The sequence below is a fragment of the Lynx rufus genome, unplaced genomic scaffold (assembly GCF_022079265.1).
Source record: "Lynx rufus isolate CCGP_SWC_20201006 ecotype Redwood Valley unplaced genomic scaffold, mLynRuf1.p SCAF_4, whole genome shotgun sequence".
Classification (NCBI taxonomy): Eukaryota; Metazoa; Chordata; class Mammalia; order Carnivora; family Felidae; genus Lynx; species Lynx rufus.
This window is the reverse complement of record NW_025814856.1, coordinates 82,338,959-82,356,964: the sequence shown is the minus strand read 5'-3', so window position 1 is coordinate 82,356,964 and position 18,006 is coordinate 82,338,959. Positions and strand designations below refer to the sequence as shown.

At 39.4% G+C, this 18,006-nt stretch overlaps 1 protein-coding gene across 1 annotated transcript in view; it reads right to left on the bottom strand.

Moving 5' to 3' along the window:
• The window catches only part of CCDC146 (coiled-coil domain containing 146), a 116,916-nt gene that overhangs the window by 82,350 nt on the left and 16,560 nt on the right, over nt 1-18,006 (bottom strand). The gene's annotated exons all lie outside the window — the stretch shown is intronic.

Genomic DNA, 18,006 nt, shown 5'->3' with positions numbered 1-18,006 from the left:
GAAGACTTTAATGAGTTCTATTTCATTAACAGGAAGACCATTATCTCACTTCCCTCCAGCATACTGTTGACACCTTTGAAATACAAAAGTTTCCGTTTTGTTTTGCAGCATTTAGCTCCATCTTTTTCCATCATTAACATTCCTGCTGGCTCAGCCCTCATCAACTCCTTTGGATAATGCAGATGCTTTCTCAGAGTAACCCATGCATCCAGTTTCCATCTATTCCAACCCATCCTCCATTTCACTGTCAGAGAGACTATTTAAAAATACAGTTGTTATCATATTATTGCCCTGCTTAAAACCTTCCAACAACTGCTCATTTCCTATATGATAAATCCAGCAAATAAACCCCCTGTTCTTGCACAATCCCCACATTCCCTGAAGTTTTCATTATTCTGTGTATACTGTTCCCTTGGTCTAGATAGAAGGCCATCCTCTACCAGAGTTTTGTCTTCTTACTGCTCGTGATCTAGAGCAGGGACTCAGAAGCTGGACTTGTTAGGTTTGAATTTCAGCTCTACCATCTGCAAGCTGTGGGATCACAAACACAGTCACTTAATCTCACAGTCCTTTGGTTCTTTCAGTTATAAAATGGATAACAGTCGGGGCACTTAATCTCACAGTCCTTTGGTTCTTTCAGTTATAAAATGATAACAGTAGGGGCACCTGTGTGGCTCAGTCCATTGTTAAGCATCTGACCTCAGCTCAGGGCATGATCTCCCAGTTGGTGAGTTCGAGCCCCGTGTTGAGTTCTGTGCTGACAGCTTGGAGCCTGGAGCCTGCTTTAGATTCTGCATCTCCCTCTCTCTCTGCCCCTCCCCCACTGTTCTGTCTCTCTCTCTCTCAAAAATAAATAAAAACATTTAATAAACAAAATTTTTAAATGGATAACAGTAGAGGGGCGCCTGGGTGGCGCAGTCGGTTAAGCGTCCGACTTCAGCCAGGTCACGATCTCGCGGTCCGTGAGTTCGAGCCCCGCGTCAGGCTCTGGGCTGATGGCTCAGAGCCTGGAGCCTGTTTCCGATTCTGTGTCTCCCTCTCTCTCTGCCCCTCCCCCGTTCATGCTCTGTCTCTCTCTGTCCCAAAAATAAATAAACGTTGAAAAAAAAATTAAAAAAAAAATGGATAACAGTAGAATCTGCCCAATAGAGTTATTGAGAGGATAACATATGAAGCACCTAGAACATATATATGTATCACCTTCTCCCCATCCTCCTCTCCCTTCTCCTAAATAGTTACCTCTTTTGGGCATTCTGTTCTGGTAACATTAGGAGGGGGTTGGTACCCCTCTTCTTCGGTCCTATACCATCCTATATATTCCGTATTATATGTACATTATTCAACAATTGTCTGGGTTCTACCTTGAAATCAATCTGTTTGGCTAGGATGTAAAGCCAATTTGTGACAATGTTGTTATTCAAAGTGGTTCATAAATATGTTACCAAAGAGAGCTGTAGTCTGAGGAAGCTGGAGTTATAACTGGGGAAGTAGCAGATACTGTCAAATCTGAGGATTTGGGAGATTGTGAACACAGGTGAGAAGTGGTTGAAGCCAGGGGGGAAGTTGGCAAGAGAGGATCAGATATACTATAGACTGGGTACATACATACACTGGCAAACCTCTAACTTAGAAGGGGTTCTGGGACCATGCCTCTGGGTCCATACCACGCATGGCAGTACCAGAACAGACCGTGATTGTTCTACCCGTGTTCCTAAAGAAAAAAAAGTGTTTTTTTCATACTTCTTATACCATATTATAATTTTGAAATTAATTTTAATCATACCAAATTCATGAATGGTTTAATTTAAAAAAATTACAATGAGACTAAAGACCCCTTTCTAGACCACCTTTAATTCCAATCTCCTCCCTCTCCAGAGGTGACAAGAGAGTTGGCTGAATCCCAACTAATTTCATCCTGTGTCTTGCCAAAATGCAATGTCTACTGAATCGTATTTATGCCAGGTTTCTTTTGTTTACTGATTGGGAAGAGTTGGAAGTGAGAATAGAAATGAGGGAAATTGGGTATACTTGGAGAACTCACTCCCCTGAATTCCCAAATGTGAATGAGCCACCTTTGCTCCTTGAAGTGGCCCCTCTCCCCACACTGAGGAGGCTCATCCTGTTGCAAGAGTGTTGCTTTCTCTTCTGAGGGAGAGATCTTATTCTCCGTGAGGCTCCTTCATCCCACTCCTCAGCCTCTCCAGACCTGTAACCAGGGCATGCTCTCATGTAAATTATGATGTCAAATTTGAGGAGAAGCCTTTATACAAATTTGTGAATTTTTATCAGCAGAAAGCTGGGGAATACATGTGGGGACAGATTTTGAGGTTGCTAGACTAAGGAAGCAAAAAACAGAATTTCAGATGAGACCGGATCTATTGATATGGGTATATTTACCAGAAGTTCTGGATTCTGTGGGCTAGCTTGAGCAGAGGTGTTTGCTTCTAATAGTTCATTTGATTAGTTAACGAAAACCTAGTTTCGACAGCAGCTCATGCTAACTAAAAAAAGAAGCCAGGAATGTCTTGGAACGTAAAGCCTTGTGGAGATAGAAATGTTGAAGTGGATTCAGGTGTAATTCATTCAAATAAGCATTTACTGGGGCACCTGGGTGGCTCAGTCAGTTAAGCATCTGACTTCAGCTCAGGTCACAATCTCACAGTCCGTGAGTTCGAGCCCCGCGTCGGGCTCTGGGCTGATGGCTCAGAGCCTGGAGCCTGCTTCCGGTTCTGTGTCTCCCTCTCTCTCTGCCCCTCCCCCGTTCATGCTCTGTCTCTCTCTGTCTCAAAAATAAATAAACGTTAAAAAAAAAAAAAGCATTTACTGAGTGTATACCATGTGTTTTAGGAAGTCAGAGATACATCAGTTACCAAAACCCTGTAGTCAGGGAGTTTATATCTTATCAGAGGAGATGAATAAATAAACAATATATTAAAATGCCATAAAAATTAAACAGGATAAGGGATATAAGGAGTATGAGAGGAAGGATTCTATTTTACATAGGCAGTCTGGGGAGACCTCCCTGAAGAGGTGACATTTGAACAGTCTTAAAGATATGAGAGAATGAGCCAGACAGATAGCTGGGAGAAGATATCCAGGCCAAAGGAGCATCAGGTGCAAAGGTGCTTGGCCTGTTTTAGGGTCCGCCAGGAGGCCAGTGTAGGAAAAGCAGACAGTCTAAGACGGAGGGGGGTTGGAAGATGAGATCAGAGGAGCTGGGGAGCTGGGGTGGCGTGGCAGCTGCCAGACCATCTAGACCTTAAAAGTCATGGTAAGAATTCTGCCTTTTCCTCCACATAGGTAAAAGCCCTAAGGGTTTTGACTAGAGGAGGTACATGATCTCACCCACTTTGAAAAGGGCCACTCTGGTTGTTAAGTGGAGAATATGACTGAATCACAAACAGTCATCTGACAGTGTTTGCAATGATCTTGGAGAGAGATGTGCACCACGGAGGTTGCAGGGAAGTAAGTCCTGCAGGCAAAGCTGACAGAATTTGCTGACCAGAGATCGGTGGGGGCGGGGGTGGGGGGGGGCGGTGAGAGGGGGTGGGAGGGTGGATGGTGAAAAGATCAGAGGGATCACAGAAAATGACAGGACTTTGGGCTGAGCAACTGTGAGGGACGGAGCTGCTGTTCACTGAGGTGGGGAAGGCTGCAGGGAGAACGTGTCTGGTAGCTGGCATGGGGTGAGGGGTGGCGATCAGCAGTTTTGAACATTCTAAGCTCAGAGATCGATAATCCATCCCAGCGGATGGCATTTTGAGAGCATGATGTACGGAGAAGACATCTAGGGTTCAGAAATGCAGGTCTATATTTAGAAATACGAGAATGTAGATGGTAAGGCAATCATGGGCCTCAATGAGATAACCTAGTTAAGTGTACATGGAGCAAAGACTTTCACAGAAGAAAAGTTGGAGATAAGGAGGAACCAGCACAGCTGCATTCCCCCCACCCTGCCCACCCTAGAACTAGGTCATTTTCAGAGGTCACAGGGCTGCTGCCTTATGGAGAGGGCAGAGATTTATTCCCACTGGAATCACAACTTTCTTTAGATTATTTTAGATTTAGATGTGCTTTTTCTTCTGTCAGAAACAGTATTTTGTTGAGAAACTAGATGTCTTTTTTTTAATGTTTATTTATTTATTTTGAGAGAGAGAGAGAGAGCGAGCAAGGGAGGGGCAGAGAGATTGGGAGAGAGAGAGAGTGCCAAGCAGGCTCTGCACTGTCAGCACAGAGCCTGACAAGGGGCTCAAAGTCACAAACTGTGAGATCATAACCTGAGCTGAAATCAAGAGTCAAATGCTTAACTGACTGAGCTACCCATATGCCCCAAATTACTACATGTCTTAGAAGCGAATACTGTATTCTGTAAATGGTATTCTATAAATCATTGCTTGTGACTTAGGCTGTCACTTCACAGAGAAGGGAGGAGGGTCACCTATTGAAGTCTCAGATACTGCATCTTCTGGGACACAGCACCTTGTGAAGTTGGAGTGCTGTGATGTAGGATATGGTGTGTTTATGTGTGTGTGTGTGTGTGTGTGTGTATATATATATATATATATATATATATAGCAAGAGAATTATGAACTAGGCCACAGACCAAAAATGTTCTTTGTTAACAGTGTAATGCTGAACTCTGAGTAATCACGTATGGTCATTTTAAATCATTAGGGTACTAGTTTGCTATGATTATAAACCTTTAGTTAAACAGAGACTGGTTTTACTCTTTATTTAAAAATTGTTTTTTCATTATTTACTTTTGAGAGAGAGAGGGGCAGAGCATGAGCAGAGGAGGGGCAAAAAGAGAGGGAGACACAGAATCCAAAGCAGGCTCCAGGCTCTGAGCTGTCAGCACAGAGCCCGACGCGGGGCTCGAAGCCCATGAATCGTGAGATCATGACCTGAGCCGAAGTCAGACACTTAACTGACTGAGCCACCCAGGTATCCTTACTCTTTATTTTAGAGACATTAATGATCTCAAGGCTTGTTTCTTTCAAAAACATTTTCCAAAAGTTATCCCAGTTAGCAGTAACCAAAATCTTCTGTTTCTAATGGCTTTCAAAGTGTTAACACTAGAATGGCTATAAATGAATCTGACAGGCAATTTTTACTTAATGTTGGGTCAAGCTGGAAATGAGTGTAGTCCTCTGTATATGGGTAGGTTCCCCTTGTGTGTGTTTGCACACATACACACACTGATGAACATGTATGATACACATGCAGGCTTATGTATGCTATTTGTAACACATGCTATAATATGCAAGGAAACCTGCCCAATGAAATAAAATAGATATGCAGCTCATAGAGTCAAAAGTCAATACAAAAAAAAAATCACCATGAGCCAATAGCTACCATATTTTGAACAATGCTATTTATTTATTTATTCATTTTAATTTTTTTAATGTTTATTTTAGAGACAGAGAGACAGAGCACAAGTGGGGGAGGGGCAGAGAGAGCCAGAGACAGAATCTGAAGCAGGCTGCAGGCTCTGAGCAGTCAGCACAGAGCCTGACACGGGGCTTGAACCCACAAACCGTGAGATCATGACCTGAGCTGAAGTCGGACACTTAAATGACTGAGCCACCCAGGCACCCCTGAACAATGCTATTTAAAACAGACTGACATTGGGACACCTGGGTGGCTCATTCAGTTAAGCATCTGACTCTTGATTTCAGCTCAGGTCATGATCTCACGGTTCATCAGTTTGAGCCTCACATCAGGCTCTGCACTGACAGTACAGAGCCTGCTTGGGATTCTTTCTCTCTCCCTCTTTCTCTTCCCCTCCCCTGCTCTCGCTTGAGCTCTCTCAAAATAAATAAATAAACTTAAAAAAATAAAATAGACTGACATAAAAGAACTTCAGATAGCTTTCTTTAAATCCCCTGTAACGAATTCTATGGATTCATGCTGCTGTTATTCCTTGAACTGGAATATTTCTTTCCTGTCTCTCTTTTCCTCCACAAGCCCATAGCCTGGCTCTTTCTCCTTTGCTCCTTTTACTCCTTGACAACTGCTGTCAGGTCAGCAGCCTGCTGTTCCCATGTCCATATTCAATTCTGCCTCTGCACTTTTGCTCACCTAAAGTCCCAGGGGTAAACCAAAATGAAAACAATGATCTAGCTAACTTGTGATCAGCATCTTTCTAGACATCACAAGGTATCTCAAAAAGATCTGCATTATTTTATTAGCGATTTTCAGAAGGAAACCCACACTATACCTCTCAGAATATAAATTCTTCCAAAAAAATCATATTTAAAAATAAGTAGCCTTTTTGTCTTAGCCTCTTAAAATACTTGATATTACATTTATGTTTATTATTTTAATAGAAATATTTATTATTTGCCTACTATGTGTATAGCATGATGCTATATGTTTATCAAAGTATTTTGAATGAGACTTTTTCTAAATAATAATTATATAAACTCTCAAAATCTGAGTCTAATCTCTAGCATTCAAAGTTTTCTCAAGTAATTAAGTATGATGCCATTTAAGACAAATTGCTTCTCTCTTACAAAAGGCCTTATACAAAGGCTCATCTTATTTGGGAATCATGCAGAATTTGAAAACTTGTTCAGTTTCTATCTCTGGAAATTGGCTTTCTCATTTCCTGCAAGAAGCAAATAGTTTGTGCTCATGTACAAGTTTATCCAAAGACGGGTCCACGAAACTGCTTACATTTATTTCCCATTCAGTAACTGTAGTATCAAATTTTTACCAGTTAATTAAGTAACCTTTTTTAATTTTTGTTTAGAGATTCTTCCTTCTGAATTCTAATAATGATAAGCAGCTGTCACATGCCGAGTGCCAGTCTTGTGCTGGACACTTTCCTTGGAGCATTTCCAATGTTTTCTCTGCTGTGAGTAATGTTGCAATAGGGAGGTAATGTTTTACACTTAACTAAAGTCTTCCCTGAAAAAAAAAGCCCAACAATTAAACCAACCTCTGTTCCCTAAAACTTGTTGATCATCTGTAGACCATTACCCATTTTCAGCTTTCCTGGCTTTCTTGGTATATTTCTCATGAAATGGGCTAATTTTCCATGACAAATTACCTATGGTGATTCCATGGTAAAGTACACTCATAAGTAAATTTCAGTATCACCCCTGCTCTGACTTGCTATGTGAATTTTTCAAGTGGAAAATGATTCCAATTAAATCTCAATTTAAGGTGAGGCATATTTTTTTTTTGTATCTTAACAACACAATTACATAATATTCTGGTGACAGGAGATATTTTAAAAATTAATACATTTTCAAGGGTGTTAATGTCCCTACTTAACCTAGCAGTTAAAATTTATTTTCTTCCTGCAGCGAAGTCAGAATTTATAACAACTCTGACAGAAAAGGCCAAACAAATATTCTATGCTCTCCAAACACTATTTTACTTCCATGGTTACATGGCAGAATTCACTGATGAAAACATTCTGCTTAAGTACAAAGCACTTTGTAAGTTCTTTGGAAGCCAAAAGATCTCTCATGTAAATGCCAAAGTTCTTATTTTCATTTGTTACATAAAATAATTCTTTAAAAATGTAAACATCACTTACGAATGAATGGTGTTAGTGATGGTGACATTCTATTTCTGTTCTATATTCAAGTAAAAATTTTCTCTTTATCTGATCAAGTCAACGATTGCAAATCTACAGAGGCTCTCATAGCATGGGTAGCTATGCAAGATGGACAGGAAGACTGACATTTGTATGATGAATACGGAGTTGTGTTTAACATGTTGAACAACTAGAGTAGAGCTTCTCAAACTGTGTCCCTAAGGTTCTGCAGACATAGTTCATGAATGCCAAAAAAAGCAAGGGTAGGAAGAAGCCAGGAGAGTGTGTGATGTATGAAACACTGCTCGCCTAGTAAATAGTTCTGATTTAATTTCATATCTTGGGAGTCCACCTTAAATTTCACTTAAAGGACAGGTTTGTTTTCAAAAAAATATTTGAAAATTATTGCCTCCCCACTACATATCTGTTTGGGGGCTCAGCCAGCAAAAATAAAATTCATATAGATGCATGACGATTCTAACCTGGCATGGTATTTCTAACTTTAGACATTTAAATCTCTGAAGTTTTAGGTAGACTCGATGTGGTTAAATGCATTCAGAAAGTTGGAAGACATTTCCTCTTTAAGTTTGCTTTGTAAAATAGTGATTCAGTAGTGTGTGTGTGTGTGTGTGTGTGTGTGTGTGTGTGTGTTTTGTGGGGTTTTTTTAGTAGAAGGCTCTAACTAGTTACTATGAATATTCATTCTTTGAAAATACTTGGCTACACACAAGATGGTAAGCTAATTAAGAGTTTGCTAGGAATATCAAGACAAACAGCATAGGCTTCCTGTTTTCAATGTTCCTAAGGCTACTAATAATTCTAGCCTAAGGAAAGAAAATGGTAAGTGGGATAAGGTACAGGCACTATCCAGGGAACTGACAGCAGCAAAAGTGATGACACTTTGTCAGGAAGAGGGATGCTTGAAGAAAAAGATAGGATCTGAGCTTTCCTTGAAAGATGAGAACAATGAAGCCCAGAAATGTGAAGGAGACCACTTCTGGGCTGGGTATGGGATGAGCAAAGGCATCAATCAGCAGGCTTGAAAATCACGAGCTAGTTCAGAAAACAATCATGTGTCTAACTTGGCTGGAGCATGGGGTCTGTGACCGGGGACAGTAACAAAAAGAAGAAAGGAATGGTGGAGACTGTAAAGGAATTTTCCTGTATGGTCAAGGAGGTGACACTTAATCTTAGGCAAGAAAATCTAAGGGAAGGAAAAATTCAAATTTAAGTACAGTACCTACTATCTCCCCTGCCACCTCCTGATTGCTCAGTTCTGTGCCTGAGTCTGTGAGGTGATAATGGGATATGGGGTGAGAAGGAAAATTGGAAGGAACCCTGAAGACTGTTTTACAAAATAATGAAATGACCAAAGATATCAAGGAGAGGATGGGTGGAGATAGGGAAGGGGAAAAAAAAACAGCTTGCGGGTAGGGAAACAATTTCTAGGGAAGTTTTTAAAGAGGGGCTTAGAGGCGTGTGGGAGAGGCATGTGCTGTGACGAGGAATTTTAGGAGGTTTTGCTGCATGACATGCCGTGGAACTCTCTCCTCTGTTCTCCAAGGAGCGTTCCGTACAATCAGAGTGCTTTCCAAGGCTTTCTGGAGGCAGATCTGTGTTTCCTTTAGGCTGTGCTGAGATGGATTTTAAGGTGGGAGAGAGCTCAGTTTTATTCAGCTCACAAACTATCTGTACAGAGCATGGGGTTTCCCCAGTGATGCCGGTGGTGACAGGAGATGTGAAAGGGACCTTCCCCTCTGCATCCTTCCCCTCTGCATCCCTACATCCAAATCTGCTTTACATAGTGTGCTTCTGTGTAAGGTTTCCACTAGAAACGAGTGACAGAAGCAGCTTAAAAAACTGTCTACCACCAGGGTAGACACTGAGGTACCCCTGAAGGCTAATATGCTGAGAAATGTACTATTAGTGTAAAATGAGACTCAGAGAACCAGATTGAATTGCTCAAGGTTGCATGGCTAGGACATGCACGGCTAGAACAAAGACCCATTTTTATGGAACCATTCCCCCCCCCTCACCGATCAGAGATTTTCTTTTCCAAGCCATTAAGATTTAAGATATTTTGAGCCTGTTGATTCTTAGACATAGTCTTTTCAGATGGCATAGTCTCTCTTTTTTTTAATTTTTTAAAAAATGGTTTTATTTATTTTTGAGAGAGAGAGAGAGAGAGAACCAGCAGGGAAGGGGCAGAGAAAGAGAGGGAGGCAGAGCATCCGAAGTAGGCTCTGCACTGACAGCAACTAGCCCGATGCAGGGCTCAAACTCAGGAACCATGAGATCATGACCTGAGCCGAAGGCAGACACTTAACCAACTGAGCCACCCACGTGCCCCTAGTCTCTATTCATTTAATCTGAGGTTTGATGTCAGGTAATTCTTATACCTCCTGGTTTCGTATCTCTGATGCACCCTGGTGTACCTGTTTGCGTCCGCTGGGTATGGATGGGCTGGGGATATGTAAAGAACTTTTGCCTCAGAAGACATTGGACGTGGCATTAGATTCTAAGCGTGCTGCTGGCATCTCCTTTCTGTTTGCCCTTACGGCACCATAAATGCCCGATGGAACAAAGGTTAAAATATGATGACTCAAATTATCAACATGCTAGGAGAAAACACAGGAAACAAATTTATCATCTCAGAGTAACAAAGGTCTTCTTAAAGTATGACATGGAATCTGAAGCTGTAAAAGAAAAGCACATTAAGAAATAAATTCCCACCCAAATAAATAAATTTCCACATAAAGAAAAACCACCTTAAGCTAACTCAAAAGAAACCCAACAAACTGAAAGACTTTAGCAATGCATATTACACACAAAGGCCTGTTTTCTAAATGTATAAAGAGTTTCTATGAATCTATAAGAAAAAAAAACTACACAACAGAAAAATGGAAAGAAAATGTGAATAGAATTCACAAAAAAAGAAGTACAAATGGGTCTTTGTAGTATCCATGCTTCTAGCTTCTGTAGAGTTGCCGCTTTGACATTTGCACTATGTGACTATGTTGGCCGGATACACCTTGTTCTAGACAACCTGATAATATGCCTGAGTCACCTTGCCTTGGCCTCCTGCCTCCCTTATTGTCCCCCTCCCCCGCTTTGAGAGGAATCCTCCTTCCAGAGGTATACTTTCAAATGCAAACCAGCCAATCCAGAGTCCACACTCTCAACTGGCTCCTTATTAGGTTCTCACATTCAGGCCACTATACACTTTCCCTTATCACTACACCCCCACACTCCTACCCCTGCCCCATGCCAAGTACCAAATAACTAGGGACAGCCCCAGAGTGACAAAGGTCGAAAAGTTAGATAGCACACAGTGCTGGTGTGAGTAAAGACACATTCATTTATTGTTTCTGGAAATATAAATTATTACAGCCTCTATGGAGAGCACTTTAGCAATGATAACAAGATGAGAAAACACAGGATTCGTGATCTGGCAATCCTACTTGTAGGTATATCTTCAAAAGAATTGAAAGCGAGGATCTTGAAGAGATATTTGTACACCTGTTGATAGCAACATTATTCACAATAGCCAAGAGGTGGAAATCACCCAAGTGTCCATAGACAGATGAATGGATACACAAAATGTGGTATATACATACAATGGAATATTATTGAGTCTTAAAATGGAAAGAAATCCTGTCACATGCTGTAATATCAGTTTGAACTGTGTGGGTCCACTTACACATGGAGTTTTTCAATAAACACAGTAAGGTGCTTGTAATGTATTTTCTCTTCCTTATGATTTTCTTAATAACATTCTTTTTTCTCTAATTTACTTTATTGTAAGAATACAGTGTATAATACATATAATGCAAAATATGTGTTCATCAACTATGTCATTAGTAAGGCCAGCAGTAGGCTATTAGTAGTTAAATTTTGGAGGAGCCAAGCTATATGTAGATTTTCAACTGTGCAGGAGGATGGCACCCCTGATCCCCATGTTGTTCAAAGTCAAATGTATATTCAAATAGTTCTTGGGTTTCTGAAGGTACTGTTTCACAAGATGCACATTCTCTACTGAGAGCCACAAGCTTTCAAAAGCCAACTTACTTTATCTCTCAAGACCTTTCTCAAAGGAGAAAACTATACCATTAAGTATTTCTTCCTAATCCTTATTTTAAAAAGCAACATCTGGGGCACCTGGGTGGCTCAGTCAGTTAAGTGTCTGACTTTGGCTCAGGTCATGACCTCATGGTTCATGAGTTTGAGCCCCGCATCGGGCTCTGTGCTGACAGCTCAGAGCCTGGAGCCTGCTTCAGATTCTGTGTCTCCGTCTCTCCCTGTCCTTCCCTTGCTTGTGCGCTCGCTCTCTCTCTCTCTCTCTCAAAAATACATAAATATATTAAAAAAATAGAAAGCAACATCCGTTTGCAGTGACAACTAAAAAAACAAGCATCTGAATATAGATTATTATTTCTAATATTTAATTGCTTTGCTACAACAGTTTAGCTAAAGAATCAAAGAAAAATAGAGGTAATTCAAATTTTATTAAACATATAATGAAAAATAAACACAAGCAGGCACACATACACAAGCTAGGTCCTCATTATGTCTGTAAAAGAATCAAAAAAGAGAAAGGGAAATTAAGGACAATTAACCACACAGATGAAGGGTCAGATGAGCTGCTTGGGGCAAGGCCGCTGTGGCATTTTCCTCTGGTTCCCAGCCCTAAGTCTAGCCTGTGCTCCATGCTCAATAAAGATTTTCAGAATGAGTAAAGGAAAATAATCTCCAAAAGGAGGCAGAGGAGCTACCGATTGTTTTTGTCCCCGATTTTCAACTCTTTTCTGACTCTCACTTGCTACTGATCACAGCCTGTTCAGATGGCAGAGTTTTCCAACAATACCTCAGATTCCTGGCCAGAATCAATCTTCATGTTTTTCATTTTTAAAAGTGCCAAGGATGGGGCACCTGGGTGGCTTGGTTGGTTAAACGTCCGACTTCAGCTCAGGTCATGATTTTGCAGTTGGTGGGTTCGAGCCCTGCGTCGGTCTCTGTGCTGACAGCTTAGAGTCTGGAGTCTGCTTCTGATTCTGTGTCTCCCTCTCTCTCTGCCCCTCACCCGCTCACACTCTGTCTCTCTCTCTCAAAAGTAAAGTACACATTAAAAAAATTTAATAAAAAAATTAATAAAAGTGCCAAGTATAAGGATCCCCTAACATGGAACTTTCTTTTCTGTGTCCCTGGACTCCTGCAGTGTACGATTTTGCTGATTGAATTTAAGGGTGTTAATCTACTTTGCAAAGTGGAATATGGCTTGTATTCTTACGATCCTCATATAAACCTTTAATCTTTGTAAATAGGTATCAGCCATGTCAATATCCCAAATGTTTAAGTGCATTCCAGGCACCTCCCAAAGTCTTTTTCCATACTGGAAAGATTTCAAAATTTCCACCTGACTGTCAGACTAAAACAAAAACCAAAAACTTTATGGGAAACATGAACCTATCTGTATTATTTAATAAATTATCAGTCTGTTTAAAGTTTCTTGACAGCCAAAAAAAGATCTTGAAAAATTATTCTTGCAAGGCTGCCCGGATATCTAAAGGAAAAGTGAACACAGGCCAACAATAGCAAGACTTGTAGAAAGATTTAAAAAAGAAATTTAGTAGTTTTTTTTAATGCATATCCTCTGTGTACAGCTATTAATAAAGTGTGATAACTAAGAAAAGGAGAAGGAAGCTAAGGAGAAATATTTAAATAGAACATTAAATATTTATCTTTATTTTTTCTTTTAATATACAGTTTACTTGAAAAGTCAATTTGTAAAATCCTAAAAGAGTAGTGTTTAAATGTATGAATGTCAAGTGAAGAATGTCATCAGATGAGATGTGCGCTAAGGTAGGACACAGGAGATAGCGTTCCTTCTGTGGTTCTGCATCTGTCTGGTTGTGCAACCCAGCAAGTGTCAACATTTTTAGAACTTTAAGGTAAAAATAATATCTTAAAATTCCTACTCCTTATAGAATCCCTATGAGAATTAAATTACACACTTAAAACTATGTTGACTAAGTTCCTTGAGTGTGGGGATCTTATGTTTTCATCTTTGTAAGCAGTTACTTGATTAATTCATGTATGAAAGAAATAGGGATCATTTTCATGCGTGAAAAAATTTTAAATTTCATTACAGATTATCTCAGGAAAGTCCTTAGTACCGATAGGGGGTCAAGCCTAGAAAATGAAGGAAGCTTTGGTAGCATCAGAAAATCACCAATGTTTTCAGTGACTACTTGAAACTTTTTTATTAAAAATTCCTAGGATTATTTAATCTGTTACGAGTCTTAGGAGAACAAAATGTATAACAAATGAGAAAGTATCTTTTGAACATGTGACTAGGGAATTAAACGATGGCCATGGTAAAAGGTGCCGTTAAATATACATAAAAAGTAATGTGCAATTTTTTCAGAAGGCAATCTGAATACTATTGAGAACCTGTTATGTCTAGATATCCAGCCCAAGAACTTCCCTGGGAAGTTCATGACCCACATATTGGACATTCCTTTCAGGCCTGTTTCTTCTGAATTCTCTGTCACTTAGAATGTCATATTCCAGCCACTTTCCTAAATCGGAAATCCAAGCATCAGTTCAGACTTTTTCTTCTTTCTCACTCCACTCCCCCCATCTATTTAGACACTAAGTCCAGCATTTTCTACTTCCTTAATATCTCTCCTATATATATATATTCTGTCCTTTTCCCCACTGCCCCTGCCTTGATTCAGTGTCTCCTTACATCTTATCATGATCACTGAAATGCCATTCTAATTGGTGATATGGCAGGAATGGAACAGAGACAAATTTAATAGATGTTTAAGAGAACCAATTGATAGAATACAGGAAGAAAACTAGGTTTGGGAGAAGAATAATGACTTTAGTTCTGAGCATGTTTAGCTCAAGGTGCCTTGGGGTCATCTGGGAAAGATATTCCCAGTATGTGCATGTATGGGTGTGGGCAAAGCCTAAGGACAGAAAAGTGGGTTCATAGTGAACACCATGGATATGGCAGAAATGTTCCCTCTCATGTCCTACTCCTCCAAAAAGCTTTTTCCAGATCACCTCATTCCCACAATGATTATTCCTTCCATTCAATTCTAGTAACTCTAATTGCACCTTCCAGTTTCACAATGATATGTTGCTTTTTGTTGATATTTAATATTTCAACTCCCCCCCCAATTAAGCTTCTACAGAATAGTAACCTTTGATATGCTTTATGCCTGTGAATGCCTATGGCGTCTAGGGTGACTGGCAAGAGGCTCAAGGGACACCCCCTGCCCCCCGGTTGCAGGAAACATTGATCTTGATCTGAGTGGGAACATCGCAAGAATGAAGAACAGATAAATCCAAGAGATATTGAGAGAGGTATTTAACTCTCAAACTGACAAAGAGAATACATGAGGAGAATTAGGATTGGGCGAAGAATGATGAATTTGGTTCTGAACACATTGTTTATAGGACTATGTAAACATTCAACCAAGCTGTACACTGAATATTTGTGAGCATCACTGTATGTATGGTATATGATAACAAAAATATTTTTGGATAACAAAAATGTTTAAAATAAAAGTAAAATAGAGCAGCATCAAATTTTCGATAAGACAAGGAAAGTCTGTGGCATGTCAGGCTTCATACATAGGCAGCGATGGCAGAGTTGGGAAGCAGATGTCTAGCATTAACCCGCACAGTCTACTGACAGAAATCATGTGGCTTAATTCCCAAGCGCCACTTGGAATCTTCATCCCAAAATCTGAATTTACACAGTGTAGTTCCTGCCCTGTTAGGTCTTATTGATTAATATAATCACAATGTCAGTGGAGAATTCTAAATTTTCCATGCAAAATATTACATGATGAGAAGGTATTCAATAAATATGTTAAAGACCTAGTAACACATGACAGGTGTAGCCTACAAATGCTGTAATAGTTGAGAGTTTGTAGAAAATGCTGGCAAAGTTTCTCCAAGGACATGGGCATTAAGCTAGAAGGTCCTAAAAGGTAGGAACAGACACAGGGGTTGCAAAGTACAGCCTATGCAAGTATTTGATTTGATTTCTTTTCGTTTGAATGGCACAATCTTTCAAGAGATAATGTGACTAGGCATATTTCTGGACAGCCGTAACCTTACATCATGCTTTGTGAGTATGTGCCAGTTTCCTAGGCATCTGAATGTGGGAGAGTCCCTGTGAAGGAGTGCAGCATAAACAGAAGATCATGAGAGTCTAAGTGAGTTATTAGATTGCACAAGTAGTTTGGGCCCACATCACTCAGTGCCATGAAAACCATCCTGAATGTATTCTGCAGGCAATGTTAACCAAGATGATGACCCCTGTGTATTTCAGTAGTGTGGGCCAGTTGTGTGACTAGCATTAATAACAATAAATACTGTAAGCAGCTTCTGGTTCTTTCAATGTGATGCCAAGCATCTGGACCTTTGGAAGTGAATTTCTGCCTGCTTTCTTTCAGTTGCAATCTGAACTCTTGCTATTCTGCAGAGAAGGCTTCTGTTTAGATAACCGAAGGAGGGAAGCTTATATAAAGTAGGTTAAAAATTTTGTTGAGCCTCATAAATCTTAGAGGAGTGTTGAAATGATTAGCAAATAAAGCTATAGATGCCAAGAGGAACAGTTTTAGTGGTGCTTCTTATGGAAATAAAGTTGTTTGAAACCAATAACCATTCTGCAAGATTGTGCTGGCTTGAGGAACAGTTGTCATGCAATGAAATTACTGATTTAATTACTGATATAATTTTTCACCACTCAAAAGGGTAGGTAAGACAGTTCTTTGACATTATAATGTAAGGTATTCACCTTATCAGGGGCTGGTCATATCCAATGTTTAAGAACTATAATTTATGCATACATGTATGCTGAGAGATTGAGATATTTAATTGTTATATTGCAGACTAACATGCAGGAGAGGTTGTCCTGAGTTCTCCTTTGACTGTACAAAAGAAATCTTTCATGATTATTTATCTGTGCCTTAAAAAACTTGACCATAATTTTTATTATTAGCATAACTTTTGGTAGAAATAAACTCTAGTTTAGCCTTATATTTTATTTGATAGAATTATTAAGGGTAGTGGTATAAAAGTATAAATTCTATTGCAAAGAGTTGGACATATGATGGATTTAGCAGAAACAGAGAACCCTGGTCACTTAAAAATATTGAGACTAGAGATGTGGATTCATGGTTTTAAATATGTAAATATAGATATAGAAATAGATATGTTTGTAGACAAATATATTCACGCATCCATTGCCTAGCTCTGTCTGCTGAGAGGACTTAGAAGCAGTGACAGACCAGTAGCAATGGACATACCCAGCATTGAGATCTTAGTTTGCAAATATATCTTTCTCCACTGAAAGGAACCAGGGATCTTTGAGAAATGGCTGATTCCAGGGTTAGAGCAAAGAAAATGCAAGATGAGACTGGAACATATTCTTATAACAGAAAGTAAAGAACTACACAAAGCATCATAGGATCATGTCAAAAGGACAAGTGAGCCTTCTTGAAGAGGTGTATACTGGCCAAATCTAGGACAATTGAAGTGTCAAAATGAATAATGATAGTAATGGATTATAACCCACTGAAAAGAAAAAGAACTCATAGGTCTAGAAAGATAGATAGATGGATAGAGAGATAGAGATAGATGGGGAAAAGGTAGATAGAAAGAAGAGAAGGTTCTTCCTTACAGTTGGAAGCCAACTAATAAATGTAGAAGGAATAACGGAAGTAGACAATCATCATTTGGCAACTATCATAATAATAACTGATTTGGGCAAGTATCATCAAGAAATATATAACTAGTAGGTGAAGATTTTAGGAGGAGTAGGATACTTAAATAGACTCAGAGTATCTCCCCATAGGTACTTACTAATTTCAAACAGAAAAACAACACCTTTACTGAGGAGAAAACTGATGGAAGTCACCACCTTAACCAAGTGATCAAATTAATACCACCAATAATGAGACAAGTTGACATTGTGTGTTCCTGATAGGACATTTGTATATATAAAATAAAATCTCAACAGTGGTGGCAGCTATTGTTTGAAATATTTACACCTACAAAATATTTGGGTGGGATTTAGTTTTGCTTCTTGGTTTTGAATAAATTCTGATTTTGTTCTAAGACTTTCTAAGCTTATTTCTATTACGACTATCAACTTACTTAGATGTTTTATTCAGTTATATCCACATAAGGTTAATGTCCAGAATTCAGATATTCTGTAAAATACTTTCTAAAGTAGAGTTCTCAAGCATGACAAGGTAACAGTTGCATATATAGTCAGTTACTATTAAAAAAAAAAACAACCCTCTCCTTGTATATAGGCATTTCCTAAATGTTCATCTTGGTTTTTTTTTGTTAGAAAATCAGACAAAAATCAGACAAAAATCCTATTTCCCTTTTTGCTTCTCTGCTAATAGGAAAGAGTGGATTTTAATGCC